Source organism: Mesoplodon mirus (genome assembly GCF_964341445.2).
Source record: "Mesoplodon mirus genome assembly, chromosome: 10".
Lineage (NCBI taxonomy): Eukaryota > Metazoa > Chordata > Mammalia > Artiodactyla > Ziphiidae > Mesoplodon > Mesoplodon mirus.
Window position 1 is genome coordinate 91,426,953 of NC_138986.1, and position 20,311 is coordinate 91,447,263.

At 35.6% G+C, this 20,311-nt stretch overlaps 1 pseudogene across 1 annotated transcript in view; it reads left to right on the top strand.

The window, feature by feature from the left end:
* Positions 1–20,099, top strand: part of LOC309811205 (nucleolin-like) — an 89,670-nt pseudogene extending 69,571 nt beyond the window's left edge. Inside the window, exons 4-5 of the transcript in view lie at positions 17,884–18,746; positions 18,989–20,099. The product of the transcript in view is annotated as a nucleolin-like (transcript). The remainder of the gene's footprint in view (positions 1–17,883; positions 18,747–18,988) is intronic.
* The last annotated feature ends 212 nt before the right edge of the window (positions 20,100–20,311 follow it).

A 20,311-nucleotide genomic window follows, 5' to 3' on the forward strand; every position in this document is an offset into this window, starting at 1 on the left:
GGTAAGAATCACACTCTCTCCCCAGTCTTGTCATTCAAGGGAACCCAGAATAAAATGCCTGGTCCCCTTCCAGATCACAAGCTCCTTGATGTATCATGCACCTGCCATATTGGTCTTTTTCTGCTCTAGAAAATGTTCCAGTTACTCTTCACGGCATAACAAACTTCTCCAAAATTTAGTGGCTTAAAACAACAACCATCTTATCATTTCTCACATGTTTGTGAGCCAGGAATTCCAATAGAGCTTGGCTGGGTGATGCTTCTGCTCTTCATGGTGCATTCAAATGGCTGCTGGCCTGGAGAGGTCAAAAATAGCTTCTGTCATGTGTCTGGAGCCATGAATGAGTAGCCAGGAAGGCTGCAAGGCTGCACTCAGCAGGACCCCTCTCCATCCGCCCGTGCTTTTAGTCATGTCCTCTTCCTGGGGTCTCTCCAGGAGGGTTGCTAGAGCTACCTATCTGCTAAGGGCTCTGAGAAACCAGGTTGAAGCTGCCAGTTCTCTGAGAGACTGGCCTGGAATAAGTACAGCCTCACTTCTAACACTCTTTGGGTCAAAGCAGTTGGAAGCCTGCCTAAATTCAAGGAGAGGGAGAAAAGATGCCACCTTGCAATGGGAAAAAAAGCGTCTAAGAATTTGCCACCTTTAATCTACCACGGGAGTACCCTGAGATCTTTCCTGCTAAATGCCTTTCATACCTGTTCCTTCCTCCGGAAATTCTGCTTCCAAATCCTTCCATGACTGACTCCTTCAAGTCACAGCTCAGCCATCACCTCTTCATTACAGAAGAGGTCTTCTGACTGCCTTATATAAATGTACTTCCTCCCATCATCATGTATTCCATCAACCGATTATTTTCTTCTGAAATTACTGTATTTATGACCTGCTGTCTCCCACTGTAATGTCAAATCCACAAGAGTAGAAGCCCTATCTTGCTCATCAACACTATGGTTCTAGAACTCAGAATGATGCTTGACACATAGAATTTTCTCAATAAATATTTTCTGAAAGAATGAAGTAGTGATGACTATATAATTCATTCATAGAAATGTAAAGAAAATTTATAATTACCATAAAACCAGTTTTAGTATTACTATCTGTACCTGAATTTTCTGAGTGTAAGGTATTTATGTGTATAAAAGACTTTTCTTCCCTGTAAATTGATTCCTTTTGATCATAGATAAAACTGACCTATCAGGTGAGAAGATGGTATTTTTGCCATTCCATAATGGTACCGTTTTCTTCATTACATTTTTGAGACGCATTCATTTGAATGACACTTTTACCTAGAATTACTTTTGCTTATCCAAGAGATCTTCAAGGAAATTAAACAGATTTCTACTGACTTACCAAAAACAATGTCATAAATGTCAAACCAAGTAAAACTTAATATTAAGAGCCACCTATACCTACTATGTTTTCAAGTTTCTTCTTACTGTGTTAAAGAAAACATTAGTTTCAGTAAAGAAACTGTCTCTCAGTATAGTAAGTAGTTCTTAAAAAGCAGTAGGAATTAAATGAAAGAGATTGGAAAATGACTTCATGTTTTTTCAGTATAACCAAGCATTTGATGTTTTCTGAGAAAATAAATTTAGACTTTATAGAACCAAAAATGTTTGGAAAACATTTTAAGTTGCTTAGTCCAATATGCATTTGATTTCACCTTTTTCTCTAGTACATCCAACATTTTCAAGATTATCTAAACAACCAAGTAATAATTTTGAGAGTAAATTTATAAATAGGGATTTTTTTTAAGTTCAAGACCAAACATTGGTAAACAGAGAGATAAACCATTTTTTTACTTTGTTATACAGCCAAAGTCATGGCAAAATACTAACCTTTTGTAAGTTTGTTAAAGAAATAGATTCAAGGTCTTTTTTTTTATGGCTCCTCTAGTGGATTTTGCCTTCCCATCTTCAATCGTTACTCCATTATAAGTGCTCATAATACTCTGCTTTACATATGGGACTCTGATTTGCACATAGTCAAGATTCAGTACATATTCATTCCAGTGAATAATCATATTATAAAGGTACCTACAAAAACTTCAATGCATTTATAGCAAAACTTACATATATGCTTTTACAAATAATAGCTAATGTAGCATTAAAACATGTCTATTTTCTTTATTTTCCCCCAATTTTTTCCAGTCTTTATTCAGGAAAGGATAATGAAGTAAAAAGTATGGAAGCACAAAGTATAGAAACAAAATGTAGAATAAAGGAAGAGAAAAGTTAAAGCTAAGTGGAATAAAAGAAAGCAGGTGATGGGCCTCAGTAGTAAAATGTGTATGCCAGGTTATTCCATTCCCTCTAAGATTTACTATTTTCTATATTTGTGTTTATGATTTCCTATAAGGCAAATGAAGCAACTGAGGTAAGTATTTTTAAAATATTTTTCTGCCTGGTATACTCATGTCATGATTTCTGAGTGTGCTGGTCCTAACTACTGCAGTGTTTTAAGGCCCCCAAGAAGAGAATGGCACTGCAGTCATTGTGGACACATCACGTTAATTGTGGTTCCTTAATTAATGATAAATGGACTAACTAGTTTATGCTAAGTACTGTATTCAGTTCTCCAGGAAAAGCAAAATAAATAGAACGGCTTCTGTCTCAAAGAGTTGACAGTCTAGCGAGGGAGTAAAATTTTTTATAGATCTGGGATAAAATGTGTTGAGATAGTAAGTAACTGACTTGGAATTTAGATCTAAAATTTAAATCTGATCACAAATTACACGTATGCATTTTTTAAAGAACATGTATAATACCTTCTCCAATATGTTAGACCTTCCTGTCTCCACTGAATCTTCTATTGCTTTGAGTGATTTTTAGGTAAAGAAAGTCTTTGATGTTTAGAATTTATCTCAGGATGTGTCCGAATATGAACAAATTAAAAAAAAAAATCACAGACCTTTCTGGTTCACATGTTTTTTAAAAAAGGTTTATGTTGGGTTCTTGAAATGACATACCTGGATTACAGTCATAGGTACATTTATATTAACATAGTCAGAGCTTGGATTACCTCTATCTCTAATTTTGTGAGACAACTAAACATTCAATATTTAACTAATTTTCTTCTGACTCATTTCACTTTTCTCTTGATCTCCTCAGTCTACATTTTTTCCTCTTCTGTTTTCCCCCTTTTAACCTCCTTTAAAATTTGTCTTTATTTACTAAGTTACCTTGATGTTTAGCTTTAAGTTTAACATTAAATCTTCATTTTTGGTGAGTCCTTGAGATGGATCTGAAACATGACATAAGATACTTCAGAAAAAGATGAGCTCATTTATGTTCATTCAAGTAAATGCTAGACATGTAATCGGGCAACAGCTTCTTCTAGCTTAATAAGAAAAACAACCTGGAGTTTTTGTTTTAAGTTAAGTAAAATCTGCAGGATTACATCCCCATAAAATGTTGTAGTAGTTGGCCAAGGAAAATATAGTGTAATTTATAACATTTCTTTTTTTAGATATCTATTGGAAAAATGCTTTTGCAATTAGAAAGAAGTAAATGGACTCATTCTTCCCTCGTTAATTTGGCAAACACTTTATTAAACTATTGAAACTAAAAATGGTCACTTCCAGTGAAATCATAAGGTTCAAATGAAAAACATCACTACAATGGTGCAATATTCTTATATTCTGGGAAAGAAGAAAGAGAATTAATATTTTTGAATACATAATATAAGCCATCCCTGAGCTGGGAAATTTCTACTACATTCATAATATTATATTTTTACAACATTATTGTAATCAGTAGCCCATATTTCATGTAAAGAGATGTGAAGTAATTTGTCTAAACCCTAGATATAGCGTATGGCCAAGCTTCAGTCTGCCTTGGTCCAAAGCCAGACCTCTTTCCATAAATCAAGTTACCTCCAATTTACTTCATAAATAATAAATCATTTTTATTATTCTTGTACATGATAATTTATATGATTATATATCAGTAAAGGTAATGCCAAAAATTCAGACAATTTCCATAAAAAATGAATGACAGATAATTTTAATGCAGATGTAACAATATTCTTGAGAGTTATTTTTATAATGTTCAGAAATTACAGCAAAATTTATAATAAAGTATTAAAAAAGCTGCATAAAAATGAAAATAAATTACAGAGAAAAAATGATCAATTTTATGTAATAGCATTTTATATACAAACTGAAATTATTTTGTAAACTGAATGAAAATATTTCTCTCAGTACCAAAAACTAACTTATGTCATGCCTAAGTAGCACTTACTAACTGGAGAATTTAGTACAAGAATATTTAAGCAAATGATAGGATTCTGCAGTGGCTACTGAGGCTAGTTCATTTGCAGAAGAGGTTTTTTGAGCCAAAGCTGGGTTTTTTCTAAGTGCTGGACCAGCCAAGTTTTAGACAAGTTTTTCTGTCCTTGAGTTAATTGATATGATGTAACTGATTTCTTAGCCAGAAACCAAAATTGTTTCCAAGACAGGAGAAAGAATCATGATCTCTTTCAAACTAATTTATAAGTCAGGGTTATAACTTTCTCAGTAGACTAAGGATTGAGAGCTTTGAGTTTCTATAGCAGGTTTGAGTTTCTATAGTAGGTTTGTTTCTTCACAAACAAACCTAAAAGACATTTTACCTGTATCTCAGTATTTTCATCTTTAAAATGGGCATATTTCTCTAAGGAATGTCCTCTGATCTTTGAAACCTTTGAATGTAGAATTGCTGAGGAAGCCTTTTGGGATAAATGCTTAGAGATGAAAAATAGGAAGGGAAGTATGAGGGCAGAGAGAGAGAGACAGTGAGAGAGAGAGAGAGAGAGAGAGAGAGAGAGAAAAAAAGAGAGAAGTAACAGGTGAGTTTCAAGAGGAATTTATCTATGGAAATAAGAATTTCTCGATCAAAACAGAGACTTGCACATTTCACTTAAATATTATCTTTTCATGAAATTAAAGCATTTTGCTATTTTCAGAAGCTACCACTAGAACACTAAATAATTAGAAAAGGTGGCTTAAAATTCATGAAAAATGTTTATAGGGACAGGAGGCAGGTAATATAGAGGTCAATTTTAGGAGTAATATAGCAGATTAATGAACACTCTGACATTCTTTAACTCAACTTCACAGATAAGTCCAAGATGATCCTTGTTCTTCTTGATCAGGCTGAACCTTAATGGTGAAAACTCCTTAAATCCAGTCTCAACAAGAAGGGCAAAATCAGGGCCTTGAAGGGCATTCTGTAAGCACAAAGGTGTAAAGTGTTTGAAACATCAGAACCAGAAATTACTTGAATCTAATTTTCAGGTGTACAAGAGGCCATTGTAACACGAGCGCTACAAGAAATGGAAAAAGTGAGATGTACTGCAGAACTTTGGATGGACTTAAAGCATGTGATGGATGAATGGAGAAGGGTGGCCAAGGAGCTGTTAAGTGAGGACTGAAGCCTGAGCCAGAATCTTGGCAGTCAACAAGTGAAGACATCAGCAGATTCTGAAAAGATTAAACAGATCACAATGAGAGGATAACTCTGGTGATAAGGCTTCCCCGATAACTGGTGATAAACTGGATTACTCAGATTATTAATGTCTAAACAAAGAGCAGGGAGACCATCAGCAAATCGCTTATTGTTATTATTATTTGTTTGCTTTTGTTGTTGTCATTTTTCAATTAATGGAGATCTGATCGTTTCTCTGCTAAGAATCATTTTTCTCGGCTCTCCTGTTGACTAAGTTAAAATAAACTTCTTTGCATGCAATTATAAGCCCTCCATGATCTGGCTGGCTCTGACCTGCCTTCCCAACTCTCGATCTGACTGCCACCTCACCCATTCTCCACTACCCTCTGCAACGCTGACCTGGTCAGTGCTCACTGGAAAAGTCCTGTCACTGACCACCTCAAGGCACTTCCTTCTCAGAGCATTTCTTTTATTTTATTATACCTTCTTCTGCTTCTTTTTCCCTAAATTCTAATGACCATTTGAAACCTCTGGCATGAAATCTTCCTTGATTCTTCCCCAAAGAAATGATCCTACATCTTTTGTTCCATTGTGAGACTTTGGTTTCTGATTATAGCACCTTAGAGATGATCCCCGTATATTTCCTTCTGACAGACTTTGTGCAGCTGTCAGTCTCTCCAAATGGGCTGTATTTTGCTTAAGGCATGACTTGCCTTGTTTGTCTCTCCATCCCCAAATGCATAATAAACATGTCAGCCATGATTTTTGCTTCAATTTGTATGGAAGACTTTTGGTTTAGGAGATGACAACTTAAACTGGAAGAGCAAGAAGCTATGGTTACTATTATGGCTTTGATTTATCATGCTGTAGTCGTAGCATGTGGCAAAATACTAAGCACGCAAGGTGACATCAATGTTTCCAAATCCTTAGAAAACAGACCAGGGTGTTGGCATGTGTGTGCAATTGAAAGAATTGAACTAATCTTTTTATTGACATTTTCTACAATAAAAATAGTTGTTTAAAGCATAAAATGAACTGAACAAAACAGATTGACAGAGTATTATTCCTGTGCCTATTTCTACCCTGACTACGTGAATTTAGGCAAGCTATCAATTTTTTGATATTTACTTTCTTCTGTTATGGAATAAAGGTGTTGCAGCAGAGGTGATCTCCAAGCTACAGCTCAGCTTTATAGCTCTATGATTCTGTTATACTCTGTACTAACAGAAGTAGCAACTTATGACTTATTTTCATCTTCTTGGTTTGTGTATCATATAAACACTCACGTCTATCATTCCTGATTAGAGGGGCTTGGTTAGGAAGAGTAATGGGCTGGGCATGTGGATAATGACAGCCAGCCCCCACCTAATAGTCCTCGGGAGAATAAGGGTCATCCCTGAGTATTCAAGGCACTGACTGAAAGAGACATTTAGGGTGTCCAAGCTGGATGAAGGAAAGTGCCCTCGTCTGGCACTAGGCCTGTTCTGTCTTAGTTCAGGCTGCTAGAACAAAATGTAACATACCGAGTGGCTTAAACAATGAGACATATATTTCTTACAGTTATGGAGGCTGGGAAGTCCAAGATCAAGGTGCTGGCAGATTTCATTCCTGGTGAGAGCTCTCTTTCTGGCTTACAAATGGCCCTTCCTGCAGTGTTTCTTTTGGTAGAGAGATAGATAGAGACAGAGATAGAGATATATATAGAGGGATCTGGTCTCTCTTCCTCTTCTTGTAAGGACACCAATCCCATCATTGGGGCCTCACCATCATAACCTCATCTAAACTAATTACCTCCCAAAGGCCAGATTTCCATGTGTCATCACAGTGGGGGGGTTAGGGCTCCAACGTATGCATTTGGTGGGGACACAAGCATTCAGTGCATAACATTCCATGATCATTTCCATTGGATTAATCAGAGTCCCAGGGCTAGGGGGTTGTAATTAAAACAGAGAAAAGCCAGGTAACTGAGGAGGTTTGGTGGGACATCAAGAGCCCAGTGTGAAGCTGCTGCATCTCACCCACAGATGGCAGTAAGGCTGTCTGCAGCAGATTCCCTAACGGGTGAGCCCCATACAATATTGAGATTGGTTGCTTTAGGGCAATGACCAGTGAATCAAGAGGCCAAGTAGGAATGTGGAGGCATTCTAGTTCTGAGACTTTGCATTCACCTTCCCCGCTGAGCCAGAGACTCAGCAAGAAAGAGGTTCAACTCTCCAACAAATGTGCAGCACCAGTGAGCAAAGCAAAAGGAAAATCAATGTTATTATTCTCGATCAACTTTTTAATCAACTCTTTTGCTTTTTTTCCTGCTCTATTATTCATATGTGCTCATAGCACTTAGGGCAAAGGATGATAAAACATTTATATGGATGATTTTATGGTTGCTTTCAGCTCTAATGTTCTATATCTTTAAATACAAATAGAATTTAATAGAAGAGTAGAGGAATTGTGCTTTTGGCAGCATAATTAAATTTACTGGAGCTGTGAAATTTGGTCTTTACAAGTGGAACAGAATAATGAGGGAGGTGAGTTAAAATAAGGCTGAATATAAGATAGTTGCCTTGTATACACCACACTCTAAAACCTGATCGTTCTTTACTTCTATATGAAGCAAAATGTACTTATTCAGAACATGAGTATTAAAAGTTTTTTTTAAAAGAAATCTCTCATTTGTGTCCTTGAAACATAAAAATACCTCACTTTGGAGGAAAAAAAAAAACCTGAGTAATATCTTGTGCTTATGGTGTGTATGTTTATAAAACTTAAAAAAGTAAACTTAATTCCAAGAGATTAAAGACTTAAGAAAAATTCACCCCCTTCCATAACAATGCAGGGCCGTATTTTTATTCTTGGTCCCATGTCTGACTTGATTTGTGAGTTACCGTTTGTTAAAGACTTCAGATGTCCTGGACACCCAGAAGTTGTTTCCATGTTCTACAGTCAGCATGTGAAATGTTATTTAAAGCCCACATTTTCCTTTTAAATGTTACCCCGTGGTTTCAATTCTACAGAGGTCGAATTTCAACCCAACTCCTTGGACTTCCAGGCCTGGAAATCTTTAGCACGCTCTGTCTCTGTTTCCATCTCCTGAAAAAGTTGTCTCTGCAGACAGAGGTTTGGCATCTGCATACTTCCCTCACATATTATATATGACTTATGGAACCTGGGGAAACCAAAAAGCGTTATGGATGGAAAACATGGAATGTATAAGAATCCCCGGATATCTGCATTCAGATGTTTAGTATTTCTTCATTAATGAAGTTAAAATTTAGAAATTAAAACTCAAAATCAGATGTTTTAAAGAGGGTTAGAACATAACACATTTATTTATTTATTTTTATTGGAATATAGTTGACATACAATATTATATTAGTTTTAATTGTATTGTACGGTGATTTGACACTTACATTATGAAATGATCACCACGATAAGTCTAGTAGCCATCTGTCTCTATACAAAGTTATTACATTGTTATCGACCATACTCCTTATGCTCTATGTTACTTCCCAGTGGGTTATTTATTTTAGAACTGGAGGTTTGTACTTCTTAATCCCCTCCACCTATTTCACCCGTCTCCCCACCTCACTCCCCTCTGGCAAGCACCCATTTGTTTTCTGCTTCTATGAGTCTGTTCTTGTGTTGTTTTGTTTGTTGGTTTGTTTTGTTTTCTAAATTCCACATATGAGAGATCATATGGCACTTGTCTTTCTGATTTATTTCACTTAGCATAATATCCTCTACATCCATCCATTTGTCTTAAACGGCAAGATTTTATTTTTATGGCTGAGTATTATTCCATTATATTTCCAAACAATAACATTTCTTCTTTATCCATTCATCTACTGATGGTCACTCAAGTTGTTTCTATATCCTGGCCACTGTATATAATGTTGCAATGAACATCAGAGTGCATATATCTTTTCAAATTTTTGTTTTTGTTTTCTTCAGGTGAACTCATACAATTCAACATCAAAAAATCAAACAAGCTGATTAAAAAATGGGCTGAGAACATGAAAAGACATTTTTCAAGAGAAGACATGTAGATGGCCAACAGGCATATGAAAAGATGCTCAACATCACTAATCATCAGGGAAATGCAAAGGAAAACCACACTGATGTATCACCTCATACCTAGTCAGAATAGCTATCATCAAAAAAAAAAAAAAACAGGAAAAAGCAAGGCAGGGATGTGAAGAAGAGGGAACACTCATGCATTGTTGGTTGGATTGTAAATTTGTGTAGCCTCTATGGAAAACAAGATGAAGATTCCTCAAAAACTTAAAAATAAAACTGCCATATGATCCAGCAGTTTCAGAACAAAATGTACTTAAAAATCTAGTGAATTCACTGTGGAATTACAGGACAAATCTTGAAACCTGTGCTACAGTGTATGTCAAAGCATGTTTTCTGAATGATCAGATTTTTTTTCTGGTCATCCCAAGTCAGTTCTAGATTTGATGTAGTCCTATATTTTTGCCACATTAGGTCAAAACTCAATTTATTCTTGCTGTTTTGGCTCTGTAGTGGTAAAATACTGGGTACAAAACCTCCAGAGCCCAGATCTATTCATGGTTGAATAAGTAATTCAGTGTGTGGCAGATTCTATTCAGTATGTTGCATAGCAAAGTTTGGTAATCTGAGAGTAAGCACTGAAAAAGTCAATTGCGTTTATGATGGGAAATGGAAGTACAGTAGTATTTTCAATTATCTCAAAGGTTATATTCAATTTTTTTAAGTGCATAATTCTATTTGCTGTCTTTATTAAGTATGATGACATAGTTTTTTTACTTAGGGACAACTGATGATAAAACATTATTGGAATGATTTTGAAGCTTCTTCCAGCTCTAATACAATATATTAAAAAATAAGAGAATTGCCTTGTATATACTACACTCTAAAACCTGATAGTACTTTACTTCTATATTAACCAAAATATACTTATTTGGAACATGATTTCCAAATTCCTTCTATTCATTCCTTCTTTTCTTTCTTATATTTTCTGTTTTATATGTTACATATGTGTGTGTATATATATATATATATATATATATATATATATATATATACACACACACACACACACACTTATCTCCTAGATATATTATCTAGCTTTTATATATTATCTAGCTCCTAGCAATTTTTTTTATTTTATTATTATTATTTTTTGCGATACGCAGGCCTCTCACTGTTGTGCCCTCTCCCGTTGTGGAGCACAGGTTCCAGATGCGCAGGCTCAGTGGCCATGGCTCACGGGCCCAGCCGCTCCACGGCATGCGGGATCCTCCCGGACCGGGGCACGAACCCGTGTTCCCTGCATCGGCAGGCGGACCCCCAACCACTGCGCCACCAGGGAAGCCCCTCCTAACATTTTTAGTAACAAAAACACTTCAGGCTACAAATTTGCTTTTGGGAAAATCTTTGACCATATATTCTATTTCTTATATAAATTGTTTTTTAATAATTATTTTCTAAATATCCTATAATTGCAGCATAATTTCCTCCAAAAACTTTATGTAAGATTTTATTTTTGAAAATTTAATTTCCATATAATTAGTCTTTTATATTCTAATTTATTTTTACCTACTTGTTCTGTGTACTGCTACATTGTTTCTACTGTATTTCTTGTATTTCTAAATATTTAAAAATTTTTGTTGCTCAATTTTAATGCTACATTATCCATAAAATTTGATCACTGTTGTAGACAGTTATAGATTTTATATAAAATAATATAAAAAATAAAAAAACTCATCCTTGCATATTTCATCTGAATCCTACTTGACCAGCTACTCCTTTTGAGATTCCTACTTTATTCCGTATTTTCTTCATATATATTTTCAGAATTTTTTACTTTGAAACATTCCAAAAACTTATTTTAGATTGTCTGTTTTAAAAAACATATGGTTAGAAATATTCTGTTATTGGAAACAAATTGTATCCAAATTTCTAAAGGCAGAGAGGACAAAGGAAGGGGTAAATCATGATCCATATGAAACCACAAACAATATAATTTTAAAATGTTTGTTTTGCACTTTTTGCTTTGTTTTTTATTGTAAAAATCTGCCAGTATTAAGAAAACATTTATTGGAATTAGTGAGAGGAGAAAATGTCTCATTGAAGTGTTCATTGGAAGAATTCAACTGAATGTTAACTGGACGAGCTCACATAAGTCAAGAGGTGGGAGCACTGATTGAATTATTCTGTCCCCAAACATAGGTAGGAGTATACAAATTATGGTATAATCATTTAAAATTTGAAATTATCCTTTTTGTTTTCATAAACATTATGCCCAATTAACTAACCCAAAAGTTAAACCACATGTAAGCAACTATTCCTTTGCTGTAACCTGTCTGTTCCCACCCTTTCTCAAACCAGGTCTATGATTTGGCACTTCCATATCATCAATGGTCTTCTGTTCTGGCTGTGTGTTCCCAAGACCTGGGAAGCTTTGTAAACAGCAGAGCCTGCTCCCGGACCCACTTCCAAAAAGAAAACAAACAAACAAAAAAGATTCTAATTTAACAGGTCTGCTCTGAGACCTGGTAAGGGTATTAAACAATTCCTCCTATTTATGAGGCTGTAAGGCACAGCCACTGACCTACTGAGAACCACTAACATTTAGAAAGGGAATGAATTCCTCCAAGAAAAAGGAAAAAGAAGGATGGTGATATGATGTAATTTTACAATTGTTTTTAGCATCTGGCTATTATTATTATTACTACCAGTCTATAATTAATATTAGTACTTCTTTTGTACTTCGAGACTGTGAAATTATATAAAATATAGTGGGGCTTTTTTTTTTTTTTTTTTTTTTTTAGTTTTCTTCAAGAAGCTTATATCTATCAAGGAATAAATGGAAAAAATTCTATTCTATTCTGTTCTATTCTATTCTATTCTATTCTATGTTGAGAGTAGAATGTATGAAGTGCCATTGTTCTACAGTAGTTAATTTAGTTCACGGGGTAGAGATGAGGTTGAACGAATGCTACAGAAACAAAAGGGGGCATTTCAGTCAGACTTTATTGGTTAGAATTTTCTATGTAGGAAAAGGAGGAATTGGGAAGAGGGTAAATACTGGCATCCAGATGAAGAAAGCAACACAGGTGTTTGTTTGATCCATTATAGTGAGGTAAGGGGGGAAATTGACACTTAGACTAATCAGAGGGCTTACCAAAGACAGTATTTGCTGTCAGAGCCAATATTCCCCTCCTCCTTTAAAAAAAAATCTTGTTTTAGTGGTCTTTTCACTGAACTATGTCACTAAGGACTGGGAACCACCCAAGTCTCAAGAACCTTTTCTCTACTTGCTAAATTTTCTAGCCTTTTAAAAAAATGTATTTTAAGGAAATACAGAGAAATAGATGGCATTTTATGGAGATATATTGGTCTTGTTAAGACGTTCAGTTTAAACAACAATTCAATAATTAATAAATACTATTGTTATTTTGATAAAATAAAAGCTTATTTTTGGAAATAACTTGCAATTGGGAAGCTGTAGATTACTTCATGTTGTTTAAAATTGTGCTTATACTAGAAAATATATAATGTGCTTAAAATCTTCATGTAGGCAAATAACTCTTTAAATTCCCTTTTCTGTATTACTTTCTATTCAATGAAATAATTTTATTTAGGTCTCTGTATCAACTGTATGAAAAGTTGATCTAGAACTGATTTTAGTAACAGATTCTACAATGAACTTATTGACAAGGAATAATATTTTGAATTTATTTTTTGACTTTTAAAAATTTACCCAGTGCTTTTTTGAAGTAGATTTGTTCTTTGAAGAAACAAAGACATCCATATACGTGAGGTGAGAAAGAGAATTATGCAATAGAAATAATTATTCTTACAGAATTAGTTGTGGAATATTTGAAATGAAATGTATGTACTTTGGATAAGTATATTGTGAAGAGTGAGTTTTGTAGCTGATCTTTCAAAGGTATTTGGGTTTAAATCTCAGATTTATCACTCTATGTGAACCTGGATTAGCATTTAAAATTTCTAAACCTATTTCCTCATCCTTAATAAGAATTACATATGGTTATTTTGAGGATTTAAATCCATGCCTGGCACATAGTTAGAGCTTAAGAAAGATTAACGATCTGTTTCTCTTCTCCTCTGTTTTGTCTTCTGAAAGAAGGATCTGATATCAGTTTCTCTTACAACTTGTGGTTATGAAGGGAAAGGTATAGTAACGACTTTCTTCTGTGACCCACCAAGTTGGTATTCACAATCAGCTGCCAAAACTATCACTGTGTTTGTTTGCACCATTGGAAGTATTGCTAATGCACCAGTTTTAAAGATCTGTCAGCTCTGGGCACCAACAGCATGGCTACAGTTGTTAAGTCTTGGTCAAGTTCAAACATGTATTTAAAGCAATGTCTGAATGAGTGATTTAATACATCTCTTTATAAATACAACAGAATACATTCATTAGAAATGGCTGACTGAGAAAGGCAGATATTGCATGGTATCACTTATATGTGGAAACTAAAAAAGCTTAACTAGTAGATATGAGACTGGAATGTTGGTTACCAGGGTATGAAAGGTGGGGGAAAAGGGGTAATTGTTAGTCAGAATACAAACTTCCAGCTATAAGCTGAATAAGTTCTGGGGATCTAATGTACAGCATAGTAATTATAATTAATAATACTGTACTATGTTCTTGAAAGTTGTTAAGACAGCAATTATTAATATAATTTAATATTCTCACCACAAAAGGGAACGGTAGTTATATGATGTGATGTAAACAATAACTAATGCTATGGTGGTAATTATTTTGCAATATATGTGTGTATCAAGTCGACACGTGTACATCTTAAACTCACAATACTGTATGTCAATTATATCTCAATAAAGCTGGAAAAGAAAAAAAAAGAAAAAAGAAATGGCTAATCTACTTTGTAGATGAATAACTATATGTTAATTACCATAATGTTTTAAGCATAATTACAAATAGCAAAACACATTTTAAAAACCTGATGCTGCGGTTCTGATATGAATTTATAATTCATCCTCTCTAGAAATTGGTAAAACTTCAATTTCAATATAAAGTTGAGGTGTTATGTTTTGTTTTATTTCCTGAAATGACTGCAACTTTGCCGCTTCTTTACTCTTCTTAGTTTGCATGATTCCCTGCTCTGTGTCTCACCCTATTTTTCCTCTTCCCCGGACTGTGCTAAAGTCACTTTCTTATACTCATTTATTCACTAAATTTTTACCAAGTCCCTATTATGTATCAAGTGTTATTCTAGGCATTGGAATGCAATGCAAAATGAATGACAAAACCCCTGTAGCCACAGGAATTTCTAGAGCAGGAGACAGAAAACAAAATCCATACATAGTTGTTTCAGTCAGTTCTCCGTGCCACATAGAGAAACAAGTACTGTAAGGAGTTGCGCAGAGAGAGTGAGGTTGCTGTGGTTTAGTGGGATATTTGGAGGTCTCTGTGAGAGGACACTCCTTGACTAGAGACCTGCTATAAAGTCTGAGTGTTAAAGGAAAACTACAGGGAACTTTTATTCTCTATCTGCAATTGCCTTAGATTTCAAAGAGTCTTTAGCAAATATCAGACCAAAAAATTGCTTTCTAAAATATATTATGGGGGACTTCCCTGATGGCGCAGTGGTTAAGAATCCACCTGCCAATGCAGGGGACACAGGTTCAAGCCCTGGTCCAGGAAGATCCCACATGCCGTGGAGCAACAAAGTCCATGCATCACAAATACTGAGCCTGTGCTCTAGAGCCTACGAGTTACAACTGCTGAGCCCACATGCCACAACTACTGAAGCCCGCGCACCTAGATCCCATGCTCCACAACAAGAGAAGCCACCACAATGAGAAGCCCGCGCACCGCAACGAAGAGTAGCCCCCACTCGCCACAACTAGAGGAAGCCCGCACGCAGCAATGAAGACCCAACGCAGCCAAAACTAACTAACTAAATTAATTAATTAAAAATAAAATAAAATATATGGTGTAAAGCTTGATAGCAAGTACTTACTACTGGACATGGCTTCACACTCTGTATCAATTTATAATTCATCCTCACCCCCCACCCCTTTTCTCACTCTGTCTCTTCCTCATCCTCTCTCTTCCCCTCTCTCCCTCCTTTCCCTCCCTTTTTTCCTTCCCTTTCTTTCCCTTCCCCTCTCCTTATATTTTTCTGGCTCCTGTAGACTTGGAATTCATTGATTATCCATTTCATGACTCTTGTTTATAGGATTCGCCATCAGTAAAGGAAGGATTTTAAAGGTGTGGTGGAAAAGACTGAAACATTTATTTCAGAAGTGACCAATATAGAAATAAATATAATTGACATGATTATCTAATTATAAATCTTTTAACTGGTCATTGTTTTGAAACATTTTGGATTAAACTCAAATAAAATTTTAGTTTTGAAATTATAGGAAAGATCAAGGGAAAAGAAAAATAAAAGCAAATTTCTGCACAAAGTATAGTATTTTTAAAGGTTATCTACAGAAACTCTAGATATGTGTTTCCCTACAACATAAATAAAATAGATTTATCTTTTTTACCCACCATGACTATTTAATAAATATAGTGAAGAAAAAGCTTATATGTTAAAAAAAATTATTTTTCTATACTGACTCTATCAAACCTATCCCAACTGTGTTTATTTGGAGGAAAAATAACTACATGAAATATGAAAAGTTCAGTAATTTAATATTACCCAAGGTAGAGAAATGTTAACATTTATTGTATATCTGACACACACACCATAACATTTCTGTAATATTTATTTATTAAAACAAACCTAAGAGGTTATCCATGCCACTACTTTACAGATGAGGAGTTTCACAGGGGAACTTTCGCAAGGTGAGTTATGTATCAGCCCCCTCAAAAGTTGGGATTTTTAAGGTCTTTCTAGATTGTAAAAAGCATGCTCTATTCCTTGTAATATGTATCCTCCCTAGAAAAACAATCAGACATGGATGGGATGCTCAGAGGAGATAGGAGTAGACATGAAATATTGAATCAGCCAACTGCTATTTTTCCTAGAATTGACCCCAGATGTGGATAACGATTCAGTTTCCATCAAAGTAGTATTTTACACTTAGATGGTGAAACTTCATGCAAAATCAAGTCAGTTATATTGATTCCCATTTTCTACAAATTAACATAAAGGCATTTTTGTTTTTTAATACTCCTTTCATGACCTACTAAAGACATTAAGAACACAATATTGAAATTTACTGTAGATTATTCCATTTTCACAATTCTTTAGCCTAATATTTAAATGCCAGATCAGTACCTAGTAATGGAATTGTTGGCTGATATAAGAAATTGCTTAATTAATTTTACTCAAATTACTTTTATTTTTCATTGCAATATAAGTTAATAAAACAAAAAGGATGACACATTTAAACTCACTGTTCATTACGCAGTTGATAATGATCTTATATATAGAAAATTCTAAAGACTCAACCAAAAAACTGTTGGAAGTAATCTATGAATTCAGTAAAGCTTCAGGTTATAAAATCAACATACAGAAATCAGTTGTGCTTTTATACATCAACAACTAAATATCTGAAAAAGGAATAAAGAAAACAATTCCATTCACAATAGTACCAAAAGCCATAAAACACTTAGGAATAAATTTAACTAAGGAAGTGAAAGATTTGTACAATGAAAACTACAAGACATTGATGAAAGAAACTGAATAAGATACAAATGGAAAGATATCCCTTGTTTAGGGATCAGAAGAATTTATATTAATAAAATGTTCATACTACACAAAGCCATCTACAGATTCAATGTAATCCCTATCAAAATTTCAATGGCATTTTTCACAGAAATAGAAAAAAAAACCCTTAAATTTGTGTGAAGCCACAAAAGATTTCAAATAGCCAAAGCAATCCTGAGAAAGAAGAATGATGCTGAAGGCATCACATTTCCTGATTTTAAATGTGCTACCAAGTTATAGTGAGCAAAGAGTATGGTACTGGCATAATAACAGATACATAGATCAATGAGACAGAATAGAGAATCCATAAAAACCCCTGCATATAAGGTCAGTTAATATTCAATAAGGGAGCCAAGAATACTCAATGGGGAAAGGATCGTCTCTTCATAAATGGTGTTGGGAAAACTGGACAACCACATACAGAAAAATGAAACTGGATCCCTATCTTATACCACTCACAAAAATTAACTCAAAATATTTTAAACACTTAAAAATAAGACCAGAAACCATAAGAGTTTCAGAAGAAAACATATGGAGAAAGTCTATTAATCTTGGTAATATTTTTGGGAGTATGACACCAAAAGCACAAGCAAAAAAAAACAAAAAGCAACAAGTGGGATTACATCAAACTAAAAAGTTTCTGCACAGCAATAAAACCCCCAAAACAATCAGCAGTGTGAAAAGGCAACCTATGGAATGGAAGAACATATTTGCACACCATATATTGGATAAAGAGTTAATTTCCAAAATATATAAAGACTCATCAGATGATGAGGATGAAGATGATGATGAGGACAATGAGGATGATGAGAATGACAAAGATGAATCTGAAGAAGCAGCTATGGAGACTGCACCAGCCAAAGGAAAGAAAGCTCCAGCAAAAGCTGCTCCTGTGAAGGCAAACAGCACTGTTGAAGATGAAGAGGATGATGAGGAGGATGACAAGGAGGAGGAAGAGGAGGAAGAACCTGTCAAAGAAGCACCTGGAAAACGAAAGAAGGAAATGGCCAAACAAAAACAGCTCTTGAAGCCAAGAAACAGAAAGTGGAAGCCACAGAACCAACTACATCTTTCAATCTCTTTGTTGGAAACCTGAACTTCAGTAAATTTTCTCCTGAATTGAAAACGGGTATCAGTGACCTTTTTGCTAAAAATGATCTTGCAGTTGTTGTTGTCAGAATTGGTGTGTCTAGGAAGTTTGGCTATGTGGATTTTGAATCTGCTGAAGACCTGGAAAAAGCCTTGGAACTCACTGGTTTGAAAGTCTTTGTCAATAAAATTAAACTTGAAAAACCAAAGGGAAAAGGCAATAAGAAAGATCGATATGCGAGAACACTTTTGGTTAAAATCTGCCTTATAAAATTACTCAGGAAGAATTAAAAGAAGTGTTTGAAGATGCTGTGGAGATCAGATTAGTCAGCAAGCATGGGAAGAGTAAAGGGATTGCTTATATTGAATTTAAGACTGAAGCTGATTCAGAGAAAAACTTGGAAGAAAAGCAAGGAACAGAGATAGATGGGCGATCCATTTCCTTGTACTATACCAGAGAGAAAGGTCAAAGTCAAGACTATAGAGGTGGAGAGAATAGCACTTGGAGTGGTGAATCAAAAACCCTGGTTTTGTGGGCTTCCCTGGTGGCACAGTGGTTGAGAGTCCGCCTGCCGATGCAGGGGACACGGGTTCGTGCCCCGGTCCGGGAGGATCCCACGTGCCGTGGAGCGGCTGGGCCCGTGAGCCATGGCCGCTGAGCCTGCGCGTCCGGAGCCTGTGCTCCACAACGGGAGAGGCCACAACAGTGAGAGGCCCGCGTACCGCAAAAAATATATATATAAAAAAAAATTTTTTTTAAACCCTGGTTTTGAGCAACCTCTCCTATAGTGCAACGGAAGAAACTCTTCAGGAAGCATTTGAGAAGGCAATGTTTATCAAAGTGCCCCGGAACCAAAATGGCAAATCTAAAGGCTATGCATTTATAGAATTTGCTTCATTTGAAGATGCTAAAGAAGCTTTAAATTCATGTAATAAAATGGAAAATGAGGGCAGAGAAATCAGGCTGGAGTTGCAAGAACCCAGGGAATCACCTAATGCAAGAATCCAGCCATCCAAAACTCTGTTTGTCAAAGGTCTGTCTGAGGATACTACAGAAGAGACATTAAAGGAGTCATTTGATGGCTCTATTTGTGCAAGGAGAGTCATTGACCGGGAGACTGGATCCTCCAAGGGGTTTGGTTTTGTAGACTTCAACAATGAGGAAGATGCCAAAGCTGCCAAGGAAGCCATGGAAGATGGTGAAATTGATGGAAACAAAACAACAATGAGGAAGATGCCAAAGCTGCCAAGGAGGCCATGGGAGATGGTGAAATTGATGGAAACAAAGTTAATCTGGATTGGGCCAAGGCTAAGGGTGAAGGTGGCTTTGGAGGCCAAGGTGGTGGCACAGGTGGCCCAGGTGGATTTGGTGGCAGAGGCAGGGGAGGCTTTGCAGGGTGAGGAGGCTTCAGAGGAGGTGGAGGAGACCACAAGCCACAAGGAAAGAAGACGAAGTTTGAATAGTGTCTTCTATCCCTGTCTTTCCCTCTTCCAGTTGAAAGAAAGGACTCTGAGGTGTTTACTCTGTTGCCTGCTCAGTGACGGAGCCTTCTGAGTACATTCCAAGACAGTATACAGCCCTGTGGTCTACTTGGAAATCTGTATAGGTAACATTTCAAGGGAGATAACCCTGTTGGTGTTGACTGGATATTCGTATAAACTTTTGAAAGAGAAGAGTGATAGAACTAACCCTTATCTGTAAGTTTTGAATTTATATTGTTTCCTCCCATGTACAAAACTATTTTTTTCTCCTACGGAATTTTTTGGTTTTGGTTTTATTGTTTGTTTGTTTGTTTGTTTTGCATTGGGGGTTATAAAGGAAAGCAGAAGGTTTTATCATGATTTTTGCTTTAGCAACTTTGGGACAAATTAAAAGTTCCAAAACTCATACAACTCATACAGTAACAGAAAACCAATCTAACTAAAAAGTGGGCAGAGGAACTGAATAGGAAGTTCTTCGGATAAAACATGCAAATGGTCAACATGTACTTGAAAAGATGCTTGACATTATTAATTATCAGGGAAATGCAAATCAAAACCATAATGAGATATCACCTCACACCTGTTAGAATGGCTATTATGAAGAAGAGAAGAGAT